The sequence below is a fragment of the Lepisosteus oculatus genome, chromosome 22 (assembly GCF_040954835.1).
Source record: "Lepisosteus oculatus isolate fLepOcu1 chromosome 22, fLepOcu1.hap2, whole genome shotgun sequence".
NCBI classification, from domain to species: domain Eukaryota; kingdom Metazoa; phylum Chordata; class Actinopteri; order Semionotiformes; family Lepisosteidae; genus Lepisosteus; species Lepisosteus oculatus.
Genome location: NC_090717.1, coordinates 9326120 through 9339204, shown reverse-complemented (window position 1 = coordinate 9339204; position 13085 = coordinate 9326120). Strand labels below are relative to the sequence as shown.

Here is a 13085-nt window from a genome sequence, read left to right as displayed (position 1 = left end):
GATGTCGTCATCTCTAAGTGACGGAGGCGTTCGGAAACATGAATTACGTGCTCAGCCTCTTTCCAGTGTAAGTGCGCCGCCTGGCTATAGTTAGTTGTGTTAGTTTGTAGAAATCAGATTTTGTGCATATTGTTTGTATATAAAACCGTTCTTACAACAACCGAAAACAAACAGTTGAAGAGGTTAATTATCTCGATTTGGTATCATAGATCATGCTTTAATGGTGTCCAGTAGATCATAGAACACGTTTTAATGGATCGAGTATGTGTTCTTGCACATACTAGAGAGGACTGTATCTGCAGAAAATGAGAAGTTGTGTCAGCTTTAAATTTAAATGAATTTCACATTTTCAGATTAATTTTAAAATATGTAAACATGCAGAATTGGTTTGGTGTAGAGCAATGTATGCAAGCACACATACTTATGGAAATACGGGATTCTGAGAAGTGGAACTGAAAACATTTTTTAAAAGTTTTGATATCTATATTGTATATCTAATATTTATAGCAGTATAAATGCTTAGTTTTTTTGTATGAGCACGTAGAGATTGAAAGCTGTCAAGCTTTATGCTGAAAGCAATAAAGTGATCCCAATTTACCTGTGAAGGAATCCGTATACAGTTGGTCAACATGCATGTAGTTGCCCTTTCATTATTTTTTACTTTTGTGCGACACTTGTTTTGCACTTTCAGTGTTGTTGTGGTAGCCATATTGTATTTTTACTATTTTATTTGATTATTTGCCTTACTACAAACTAACTGTAAATATTAATGATAATTATAAAGTTAGACATGTAGGCGGATAAACATGTGAGTTGTAATGTTAAAAAGTGTAAATATAATGTGAAAACATTTGTAACTAAACAACAGCCTTTATAGTGACTTTTTTAATTCCTTAAAAAAGCATCACAAGAGTAATACTAATACCTTTTAAATTCTTTTTACAAGGAAACAGAATATGAACAATTGATTCCAGTTAACATTTGCGGTTGTTCTTCTATTTCCAATTCGCTGTCACAGCAGTAAAGTACAATTTGACTCCTAGTATGGCCATGTCAACGTGCAGATTCCCGTTTCCCTGGATACAGGGTCCTTGTCCTCACCTGTACCTCTTTCTTCTTGTCCTCACCTGGCCTCTCTGCTCCTCTTTTTCTCACCACATGTTTGGTCCTACTCAGCTGTTCTGTCTTTTCTCTCCCTGTGCACCTCGATGACGCAAGAGTCAGTAGTGCCTGATTTTTATTACACAGTGTTGACTCCTAAATATTTTGTGAACCGAAGCAAAGCAAATTTGTACTAGCAAAATAATGTTAAGTGGCTTTTATAAACTCAAGTGTGCATGAGCAAAAGCAATGATAAGATTGTTTTTTTTGTGTGTGTTTTTGCTTTGTTTTTCATATGTGGTACTAGATAGGCCATGTTTGGCTTTTGTGCTAGACACTGTCTACTTTCTAGTCTCTTCTGTTATTTGTAGTACAAAGGAAATAGCATTAACCAAAGCTTTTTGGTTGTGTCTTAGCAACAAGAAAGAACTTTAAGGTCAAGAATAAGCTTTATGCCATATGTGGGATGTTTGCTTTTCAATGTAATTTACATAATGTCATCAGTCCTTATATATATATACTGTACAAACAGAAAACTGCTTGTTTTTTTACTATCCTTTCTGCTCCTCAGAAGGAACCTTTTTTTTTTACCCAAGCCTCCACAGCTCTCCATGAAAGTTGTGTGCTTTGTTGATTTTGTATGGCTCAACATTTTTCTCTAACAGGTCACTTATGAGGTTTCCTCACATATGTGGCTTATCTGTTTCTGATACTCATATTTTATCTAGTTGTGTACAATGAAGGACTTTTCTGTTTCCTTTGTTGTAAAATACTGGGCCATGTCTCCTCACAGCTCTGGGGCTCCTGGGGTGCTGTCTGTTTGGAGTTTGTGTGGGTTTCCGTTTTCCTCCCACACTCCAAAGACATACAGGTAGGTTAATGGGCTTCTGGGAAAATGTGCCCTGGTGTGAGTGTGTGTGCATCTGTGTTTGTGTGTATGTGTGTCTTGCACCTGTGGTGCCTCCTGTGACCCTGTACTGGATAAGGGGATTAGAAATGGTTGGATGGATATTTTACTTTTCTGAGATTTGGGCTGTATGGAAATATGTACACACCTTCTCCTTGGTCCATGCTGTATTGTTTGGGTAGGTGGCAGCAGAGTACAGTCAATCTCAGAGCAGGCAGTTAAATGAAAGGGTAAGGGGACGTTTCTGCACAAGCAGCAGGGATACACTAATGGCCTTGTGTAGATTTATGTATTAGTCTCCTGCTGGTTGTGAAAAAATGAATTAATTGCATCTCCGGACCATTGAACAAAAGCCACTTGCTTAATAATACATTCAGCAATAACAATTCCCCACGTGTTAGACATTTCATAAATAAAATTGTTAAGATATATTGTAGCAAAATCTACCCATTTGTTTCTTGTAGTTAAAAGTACCATAATGATGTGAGCAGAGGTTTTGTTTGGGAGAAAGCATTACATGAAGGAGTTTGTTAGACCATGTTTCATTCTCTACCTACAGTAGTTTGTTTGAATTGCATTAAGAAACGGAGAGCATTTATGGTAGGCTGTATTAAGATGTATACTTAGGAAGATTTATTAGAAAAGAACAGTATCAGTGATATCATCCCTGATAGTAGTTGAGAAGATTCAATGTGACAATATTGTACAATTATTTTCTATTTACATTCAAGAAAATAAAATCTACATCAATAGGGACATTCTGGAGGGCAATAATTGGCAGCCCTTTGACAGACTTTATCAGTGGTGATGTTTGATGTGATGTTGTTTCCTGGCTGATGCATGGATTTCCCAGACCTTGTCCAGAAAAAGCTTTGGAACGCAGAATGGAGGAAGGAATGTGCAGCTGTGTGCTGTGCTTTGCAGATGCAAACTGTGGTGAGGATGTGAAATGTTATGTAAATCAGGGTCACAGTAAGACTTCAGTTCCAGACAAGATTGATGTAAAAGAACATTGACAGAGCTCCTTAGCATCAGCCTAGTTTAGCCTACTTTGAGAAAAGTGCAGACTATAATGAGCTACTTTGTGTTACAACTGGTGGATTTTAAGATTGGGGTTTTAAATTACAAGCCCAAAAAGCAAAAATGAGATCATACCCCGTGGAGAAAGTGGTAATACAAAACTCAGTTGAACTTAAAAAATAGCTGTAGGTAACGCAGGAAGTGGTTGCCATCTTTTCAAGGAGGGAAATGGATTTTGACATGTAATCATTTTTGATGCAAAGCTTCAATCATGAAGTCAATAGAGTGACAAATCTCTTGAGCTGGGTATCTTGACATTTAGGCATCTATGTTTTCCATGCTTTGGTGGAAGTTGAAATAAAGAAAAAAAACGTCAGGACATCTTGTGCTAGTTTCCAGTAGGAACCAAGCTTTTAAAAGTCTGAAATTATGTGATGAACAATTTCAGTAACTCCCTTTGGATGCTATCCCCAATATACATAATGTGTTGTCAGCTCCTTCACATAACTGTCAAGCCATCATTTAGTGCAATAAAATAAAAGCAGTAACTTCCATTTCTGTCACTCAGAGCTGTAGTTGGATTTCAGGTTTAGAAAAGACAATAAACTTTGTATCCATCAGTATGTGAAAGTTAAGTATTTTTTTAATAAAACATTAGAGTGCAACAAAGTTCTTTGCAGAAAACAACTGAATGCTAGTTTGTACCCTATTTAAAATTCTGCTATATTTGCTTAATCTGGTCTGTAAGAGCTTTGTAATTAAATGAGGCGTTAGTGTGGCTCAGTGTTCCCTACCTTTGGATCGTCTGTGTTAGTTTAATCATGGCACTCCACTCTGTTCCAGGATGGAGAGCAGCTGGTAAATGCAATGATAAAATCCCTAAGCTGCACTCTTGTGGTGCATCATGAAACATTTTAGCAGTGCGCCTTTATTTAAAAGTGCATTCATACAACGCAAGTGTACCCACTAAAGTCTGTAGAGCGCATCTCTGAGGTAATGAGGTGGTGCGTTTTAATTAATGGTTGATTAATAATTCTAATTTCATCACTCTCAGGCAGAGCATTATTGTAATCACATTCCGCCCTGGTGTTCAATAACCTATTGTTCTCGGTGGGGATGGATAGATGTGTTAAATCCTTTTGATGTAGATGCAATCTCATGGCACTCATATCACCACAGTCATTTGCAGGCTGCATTTATGCCAAGTGTTCATGATTGATTGGGGTTTTTTTTTTTGCTGTTTTTATTTTTCAGAGACAGTCCTTTCTTTCTTTTACACCTGTCTGAGGCCTCCAAGTGCATCAGATCCCAGCTTTCAATTAATCTATTGCTGAAGCTATATCAGGCAGGCGGGGGCATGTGACTGCTTGTCAGACAAATTTAATAATAGGCAGTGTGACACATGCTGTGCTTGATCCCTGTGAAAACACACTCTTGTCTCTGCAGTCTCCAAGCTTCTTGTGCCAAAACAGCAACACCAGTGTCTAACTGATTATTACCAGAAGCTGTCAGCACTAAAATTTAAGTGCAATGTTATTGTAAATTGCACTCCAGTATCATTTTTAAAATGGGATTTGCGATGCTATAGTACTAAATGTATCTGTGTAACAAATTGCAACAAGTGTTTTAAATGAAAGGGACTGTTTTCATTTGATTAAATTTTACCCTGAACTTAATCAATTGATGAATTAGAGGAAGTTCAAATGTATTTTACTTGTTTGGGATTTCTCTGCCTGAGAATGTTGCCTTATTATAAGTGGTGTAAATGAGAAGAAGGTAGTGCTTTTAAATCTCATAACCTTGGCTAATATCTTCTTAATGTCTGACAGCCTGATTTTTTTACAGAGGAGTTCTGTAAGAGAAATTGTGGGTGGCAGTGTAAAATAATATGTATCCCTCTCCCAAAAGAGGCAGCTACAGTCAGGCAGATTGTATGAAACTAAAGTAGTCACATTAAAACAAATGATCCTCTTCACTGGGGAACAACGTCTTGTGGTTTTACATCTTTCTCAGTGGTATCTATCTTGGGGAACCTCAAAGGCACTAAATATAAATGGCTTAAAAAAAAGTCACAGTGCATACATATCATAAATTGGGATCCAAATTAGTGTGCAATTAAATCCCTCTGGAATAACGCAGGTAGAAAAGATGAAAAATCAGAACCCAGAGAACTGCAGGCTACGTGGAGTACAGAGCTATAGCTAAGGGTGGGATAAAAAAAGGTTTTGACATGAAGTAGTTTAAGGCAGACGGTCATGAAAGTGTGGAAGTTATCTTTACAGCTGATAAAAGAAAAATGCAAAAAGTATGCAGGGTCCTTAGTTTCTGCCTTTTCAGGAGCATGCTATAGAAAAGCTAAGCACCGTAAAAGCAATGGAAAAATGAACATGAGGCCCCGGTCTGTGGTCATCTAGCAGTTAACCAAAGAGAAATGGAGAAGCATGACATTTTGTGTCTGTAACTTCACTTGGCAGCTCCAGTCTTGGTGCTGTTATGACTGAGCTAAAGGAGCCACTTGTGAGAACAGATAAGGAGATGTCCACAGAGCAGCCCTCTCCCATCCAGCAATGTCAGGCTTTGCAGTAAATAAATATGAAGCCTGTCAGGTCACTACAATGGGGAGCTGAGCAAGGAAAAGGAGGGAGGGGTTGGATGGAAATAAATCACAAATTCTAAAGCGTTACACCTGTATGACAAGAACCACCAACCTCATGCTGGTTTGGGCAATTACCATGCTGGCTGTAAGGATAATCAGAGTAATATCACCTCACCCTGCACAACTCATGTGCCAAAGCCCTCCGTCCCCTACATTGTGCAGTGTTGAAGCTTTATAATGCAAAAGGTATTCAAAGCATAGGAAGAAGGTAGGTCTGCTTATAACCTCTGTGACACAAGATGAAAGGAATAGCATTTTTTGCTCCAGCACCCTGGCTAAAGAGAATTGGACCCCAAATAGCATAGTGCTATTTGGGGTCCACTGTGCGAAATGCTTTTAATCCTTGGGATGCTGCAGAAGGTAAAAAGGTTTTGTCTGCACAGAAATAATCCTGTTAGGACATATTGCAGAGATGTAGAATCTGTTGGATTGCCTTAGCAGCGAGTTGCTTAATTAATTCACAGTATCAATAAGCACCTACTGATGTTCTTTAGTTGATTTAAAAGTCCCTTTAGGACAGGATGTTGATAGGCCATGTCATAAATATTTTACCTTTTTTATTGTGCTTAAGCATTACCGGTCCAGTGGAGTTTCCTAGTCCTGTTAGTGGTGTAAATGTCTTCAGTTTAAATTCCAACTGCCCAGGACTTTATACCTCAAATAAACTGTTATTTGATTTACTGTATTTCAAAGAAACAAAGCAAACAGATCTCTGTTTTAACAGGGTTTAAAATTATTTTTCCCATAAAAAGCATTCATAGTGCTGTATGGACCCATTGGTTAAATCCAGTGATACCCCAGGACCAGAATTGGGGTACTCCTTAGCAATCCCCAGTAACCCAGTAATATATTTCCCTGTATCCAGTATTATACTGTACACCCATCTGTACATGTTACACCTTCTGTTTCAACTTAAATCAACTCAGATGATAAACAATTATGGCATGCAGTGTTCTAGTTACTCCTGTTCTGGTACTGTGTTTGAACAAGAATGGTCATTGTTTAAGAAGTGGGAGGTCAAGACCAGTCTTCCTACATGATTCCCTCCTGAGAGCTTCCCATCCATTGAGAAGTGCAGCTGAAGGGTTTTTAATCAAAGAGCAGGCAGCGATCTTTAATAAGCACTAATGTAATCAATAAGCACTAATGGCTTGTGTTCACTTTTAGCTTTAGTGTGCTTTTAATTGCTGATGTCTTTATGAAAAAACAATACTTAATTCTCTTTGCCAATTCACAACTGGCACAAGACAAGTCTGGATGATTAATTTTTCTTGCAAAATCACTTTGAAATACGATTTTGCGACAAAATGGGGAAACGGGAAATTATTACTCTTTAAAGGCAGCCTTGGAAAAACTGCATTGCACTGCATAATAAAGGAAAAATTTGAAATATTGACTGGAAAAAGTAATTAAACTTTGAAAGGATGACATACCATACCAGACAATTAAGGAGATATATTTGGAGGCTACAGTAAGTGTTTATGCCTTGTGTATCCTACAAAAAAATATTATTATTACTGTTGAAACAGCTCTGTGGATTCAATTAGTGTTTTTCATATACTTCCCATTTAGAATGTTCAGGGTAATAATTTAATAATCTGTTTCATACAAAATGCTTTGTCTTCTTTGGAGTTTAATTCTGTTCTTTATTAAATCCTTGTAGAGTTTCCAAAACATATTAAGCTCCACTTTTTACATTTCCTAATTTTTCCTCCTTGTTTAACATTTATGTAACTGGAAGATGCTTGAGGGTTATACTTTATTCTTCTACTAATCTATCATGTATTGGGCAAGCTATCCTACAGCTTCCACCTGAAAGCTGCACATACTTACCATAGGATGGTGCTAGAAACACAGTTTGTTTAATGAAAATGTGATTTTTTTAATTTCATCAACCATGCAAATGATTTATGAGATTGAAGTGACACGACCTTGAAAGATTCATTTATGTAGAAAAAGGGACTTAAGAAGTAATTTCTAAAGTTATCTAACGTGGAAAAACAAGATTTATTCAAGGCAGCCTTTTGCTTACATTAAGGACAATGGCAAGACTTGTTGCCTTGTCATCACTAGACCTCCTTCACTTGTAGAATTATCCTTATCTTAGTTATATTAAAAAAACAAGCTTAGAAGTAAGGTTATTAAATATACCAGCACTGCAGCCTTTTCTGTTATTTATTAAAAATAAAGCTATTAATGTACTGTAATGCAAAAAAAAGTGAAAAAAGTGTTGCTCAGTAAATTATGGGTCATTTGGTCAAAAATGCTTTTCAGTATGAGCATCTTTCAAGAGGTTAATCTCTTATTAAAATCAATCAAAAGCCGAATTTGCCTTTAATCAGTAGGCAGGCACACATTTAATAACATGCAAATAAAGAGAATAAGACAAAAAAAAGTCCTTTATCCTGCTTAGTGCGGTCTTTTGCTAGGTTAAATATGGGATTCAGCACTTATGTAAGGTTTTTGTTATAGCTACTCTAATCCATACTAAACCAAACTAAACCTACATTTTTTATGTTAAGGTGTTTAATACTGGCCATCAGCCAGTCAAATGAATTAGTGTATAACTGGTTGTTTTGGATTTGTATCTATGGTTTAACACTGTATGCTAGGATTGATCTAATGTAAAATTAGCAGTTTCGTTTGTGTTTTTAACGTTTTAATTATGCCGCGTGTGCTCTGGTTGATGTGTGTCAAAGTATATCACTCATTAAAGCTTTAAGCTACATTTTAAACCACAAAAATAAAGCAAAAGTGTGAAATAATATCTTGCATGTGCCTGTGTATGTGTTGGATAAAACTGAAGAGGGCAGGGCTTGTTTAATTTAAGACTTTAACTCAATTACCTAGAAGTAAAAAGAATGATAAAGCTTAAAAGTTAAGATCAGTTGATCCCTATCAGCAGTCGATTCCCAGGATCATAACGGGGAACTATGGTAATTGAAATCAGATGACGTTTTACCTGGAAAAAATGGAGGACAGAAACAATAGATGTAGCCGAAAATCACATTGCTTTATACATTTAAAGAACTTGTTCTTATTCATAACTGAATCATTCATAACTCTAACCATTTGAGAAATTGACTGTTCTCATGGCCTCCTAGCCTTATTATAATCATTTTCATGTTTATACTTAGATGAATATGCTGCCAAATCTTGACTAGTAATTACTTTCTCTTTATATTGTATCTCAGAAGTTTTCTTTGAAATCTTTTCTTAGAAGGTTTCTTTAAACTACAAAGACTTCCTGCAAAGACCATAAGCTAAGTGCTTTGAATTGTGACTTCTGTCAGTCACTTGTTACTTTCCTGTAATTCATTCAGTTTTGACTGAATACAATACTTGATTGGACTTCCTGTATATCTTTTCTAGTGTATTTTTAAAGTGCCCTTTTGTGACAACTCATTGTGGAGCTGGCTCTCAGTCTGAGATGGAGTTCACTGCACAAAGTGAACACAATAAAAGAGGCTTGACGGTTGACTCATGGGTGCACAGATGTGTGAGTTGAGTTTAGGGTGATGTGTAGAAAATCCCTTTCGCCCCATCATGATGAATAGGGAAATGATCAACTGGCTGAGGAGGAGCAGAGGCACTGTGTGAAGAGGGTATGTGTGTGGTTGGGGAAGGGAGGTGAGAGGTGACTGGGAAAATGGATGGAGATGAGTCTTGTGAAATTGATCCTCCACTGAATGTTTTTCTTTTAGCCTTGCAGGTACCTTGTGGAGACTCTTGAGGATCTTCCTGTTATACTTGTTTTATCAGTTCTCTCGGGCAACACATTTTATATAACACTTTAGGATGACGTTTTACAGCATCAGCTAATTGATTTGAGTGTGCTCACAAGGTTTGAACATATTTTACGGTTTGCAAAGTGATTTCATGCTTTGTGTGTGTTGCCTTCTCACTGCCTTCATTTTATATGATTGTTCTGTCACATGTTTTAGATTAAACGTTCTGTATGCTGGTCCTGAGGGGCTAGTGTCCTTCAGATTTCTCTTTATTGAAACCTTAAGTGCGATATCTTGAGCTGCCTAGGAAGGCAAAGCAGTCCAAAGTTTAGACAAAGGAATCATTACCTGACAATTCCCTTCTGGTGAGTTCCTACACAGTACGTGTAACTTGGAACAACTTTGAGTTTTGTTCTTTGGATGAGATGTAAAACTGAAGTCCTATTTTAAATGACTCAGCATCAGACGTTGTTTGATGGAGCTCACAGCAATAGTTAAAATCTGAATGTGTTTAAAAAAGGATTGGGCTAAATAAGCAACAGGTTCATCGTCTACCCACGATCAGATTGTCTCTTCTTCCAGGTGAGAGCTGTGACAACCTGGCCTCTATCCCAGCAGCCTAGGCAGGACTACACCCAACAGACAGACACACGTGGGGGACAATTAAGATATTCCAATTAACCATGAGGGTGTGTCTTCGGATTGTGTGTGGAAACCAGAGCTCCTGACAAAAACCCACACAAACCGGGGGAGAGCATGCAGACTCCACACAGATGGGTCCCAAGCCCAAACCCAAGACTCAAGAGCTATTAGGTAACAGCACAGACTATTGCTGCTTTGCCACCCCAAAGGAATGTTTGCTTTCTTTAAATGTTCAATTCAATTGGAAGCCCAGGTGAGTTAAAAAATGTTTGTAGAAGAATGTTTCTTCTCTGTCCTTCATTACATCTTAAATATTTGCTGAATAGGTTGATTAATGTGAAAAGAAGTGATTAGGAAAAGATGCACAACAATCCTTTCTGGTTCATGTATTTACAGGAAGCGTATATATTTTAAGTGGGCATTTGAATTTCTTAAATAAATGAGCTGTTACACTGCACTAGGTATTCCAAATGTAATCATAGGAAGGAGAAATTTTAAAATTCAAGTTGAGCAGTTTATTGATTTTGTTTTGGGGGGTGGGGTTTGTGGACATTTCATCAAAAAGACATGAGGACACCTTGGCTCCATTTGTTCATTTTTTTTCTCCTTTCAACTTTCATAAGACTCAACATGCCACTGCACAATAAGATGACGTATTCAAAACTACCTGTCCACTTCTCCTAGGAATATAGTTTTTCAGTCTCAAGGGTTATAATATTATTGATAAATGTAGAGCTGCTGGTTGAAATTGAAAAGGATGCCAAGCAGGTAAGTTGACGTCCTTGCTGTACTAACATGCCCTTGAGCTGGGGAACTAATTGAATTTCGCAGCAAAAGTAATTGTGAAGAGACAGACTGTTGCCTTTTGTGAAATAAGTTTTATTGTGCCCTGTAATTGAAAACATTATTTAAATAGAGTTTTTGTACCTACCCAGTATACTGTACCGGAAACTCTATAAACCCTGCTTGTGAATGAGGTTTTTAGCTGAGAATTGCTAAGAGAATCAAAAAAGAAGATTTGATATTCCCAAGACTATGAACGAAACAAAAGAGTACATGCACTGAAATTTAATGTGTGTACCTTTTCTTTGTATTATATTTGTTTAAATAATACAATTTTCTTAAGATGTTTCTTATTCATCCTGTTTGTACTATATGTATTCACAGCTATCGATATTATTACTTTTATCATCTAATAACTGTCTAATATTCTACTTCTCTTACTTGTTTTGAAAGTCCTTACATTTAAGATCAATACATTAATACACTGTTGTACAACATTATGAAACCGTATTTATGTGTCTGAATGCATTAATAAAAATAGAAATCCGTTATGTTTGTGTCCTTAAATAAGCTAAAAGGCTGTAGTGAATTTAGTACTGATAAGAAACCAAACCTCTGACAATTTTTAAATTCTTCCGTATTGTTCAGTTTATCTTTGCATTCCTCACTGAAGTGTGTACAGATGAAAACGGAAAGAAAAGGACGACAATCACATTCTAACATACCCCCGTTGGTAAATGGGGCTTTTATTAAATTTCGACTCCATCTATCAATACAGATGTCGAGATTGCTCCATCGCCAGAAAAACAGAGCCACCAGCTCTTTTTCACAAGGTAGAAGGAAGCCAGATGTATGAATACTTTTATTTGTTCCTTCAGTGACAGATGTGGCCTCCCGAACTTCTGAATACCAGATTACTAGAAGAAAAGCTGGAATCCATCAGACAATCATTTACTTTCATAGAAGCTTCTCTAATGTTCACTTTTCCAATACCAGCAATACGAGGAAGATCACGAGCAAAGTTTGAGTCATTAAAATTTACTTAAGAAGAGGAAAATGCCTCTGTGATGGGCTTTCTTATGTTCAAGGTTGGATTTTGGCTATGATTTTGTTTTAGTTATTAGGTTTAAAAATGTTAATTTCACTCGCTAGAATATGTTTCAAAACAACATTGGTGCCAATGTTCAATAAATGCTTGGATAAAATATTTTAAAAAAATGTTTTTCATGTGAATTTAAATACGCTGGTATTTAAAGCAGGCAACATGATATACTATATGTACCATCACTTTGTGAACAGAAAAGATCCCATTGTCAGAGCAGTGTTCACACTGGCCAAAATCAAAAACAGGCTAAGGACCGTGGCCAAACAGCAATTGGGTAACAATTCTGCTACCATGTCCACTTCTGTCTGCCAGGTCTCTTAACGCTTTATGTCCATAAGACCTTCTGGTTCAATAAAAGTGCAATTGAAAATTTAACAAGTAGAACAATCAGACAGAAAGTTGCTATCTTTTATATAGTACACATATCAACAGTGAACTGATCTTGAGAACTTAAAACCTTATATTATATACTCAATTATGATTCCAGAATGTGACTCATGTGACTGTGACTCATGGGGCTCATCAAGACAAAAAAAAAGGTAGTTTACTCTTCTCTTCCAAGCCAGGAATATTAATCCAAAGTCAGTACACTTTCATCTTAAACGTAACACTAACAAGTTTGTACAGTATTCCAGTGAACAATAATCGGACTGCTGTGTCCTTGGCGCAGTGAAGGTGATCACAATAAAAATGCAATCAAATGAGGACCTGCTGTATATCTGAGGTTTTCCCACTTCCTATTGATTGCAAGTAGTAGGTCTTATCAACTTGGCATGGTGGAGAAAATTTTCTCGCTAACCGCATATTAAAAAAAGGGAAAACATCTGCGGTCACATTATTAACAGGAAAAAAAAGGTCAGAAAAAGTTAAAAGCGCCCCAAGCAGGTCACGACTCGCACATCCTGATAAGAAAGACAGTCAATGAAAAAAGCAAATCATCCGTTTCCATTCTCACTATCAGAATGACTGAACCGCCAATCAAAATATCTGAAAAATAGCTGACTAGACGTTTCTTCCTATCTTCTTCTCCAGTGGGAGATATTTTGGAGGCATTTAGTGGAAGGTATTATCAGAACTCCAAGCCCATAGCAAAGACCGTGATGAAAAAGTCAATATTTTTTATGTATCTCAAGCATTAGCTGC

At 36.9% G+C, this 13085-nt stretch overlaps 1 long non-coding RNA gene across 1 annotated transcript; it reads left to right on the top strand.

Moving 5' to 3' along the window:
• Positions 1–6: 6 nt before the first annotated feature.
• LOC138224505 (uncharacterized) lies at positions 7–12025 on the top strand. The gene is made up of 4 exons (XR_011183007.1): positions 7–67; positions 1895–1972; positions 9995–10307; positions 11716–12025. It is a non-coding gene; the product is annotated as an uncharacterized lncRNA (long non-coding RNA).
• The last annotated feature ends 1060 nt before the right edge of the window (positions 12026–13085 follow it).